Genomic DNA, 731 nt, shown 5'->3' on the forward strand with positions numbered 1-731 from the left:
AATATTGTCTCGTTCTGACATTTTCAATCTTTTTTTTTTATTTTTTAATATGTCTAATTCCATGTATGTGGAAGCTGCACGGTCCAGCTTGTCCACTAATGCGTTAGGTGCCAAATTTAAAGTGCATTTCTCACCAGCATCACTTTTAACAACAAATGTCCGATTTTACGAAGGTTGTATCGACTTCATTCATTTCGCTGTTTCATTTTAATTTGAAGTGTTCAGGTCCGAGACGGGAATGATGATGCTACAATAAACTCTGAAATTTGATCATACTGCGGTCTTTGCTTTGTTTATGGTCCATGTTTTCTTTTCATCATTATGAAGCTTTGGTTTTCAGATGTGTCATGCAATGACTCTTATTCTGCAAACAGCAATAAAACCAGATCATCTCAGCAGTTGTAGGAAAGCCTCACTGCATGTGTACACGTGAACAAGAACTTACCTGAAACAGTAGTTAGATGGAACTTAATATCTCGTGACAATTTTGAATTTAGACATTTGACATCGTAAAGTGATAAGTGAGTTGTCCGTGCAAAGCAAATGAGCCAATATTTTTGCTTCACCAATGATTTAATCTGACTCCAGTAATTACACTGTTAACAATCTTTAGTATGAGATCCACAGTTGCTGATCTGACTGCTGCAGCCATGAACACTGAGCTTAATGCTAACGTCAGTATGCTAACAAAACATGCTGGTTTTAAGAAAAACACAAGATTCAGTCTGCTC

Source organism: Symphodus melops (assembly GCF_947650265.1).
Source record: "Symphodus melops genome assembly, chromosome: 1".
Classification (NCBI taxonomy): domain Eukaryota; kingdom Metazoa; phylum Chordata; class Actinopteri; order Labriformes; family Labridae; genus Symphodus; species Symphodus melops.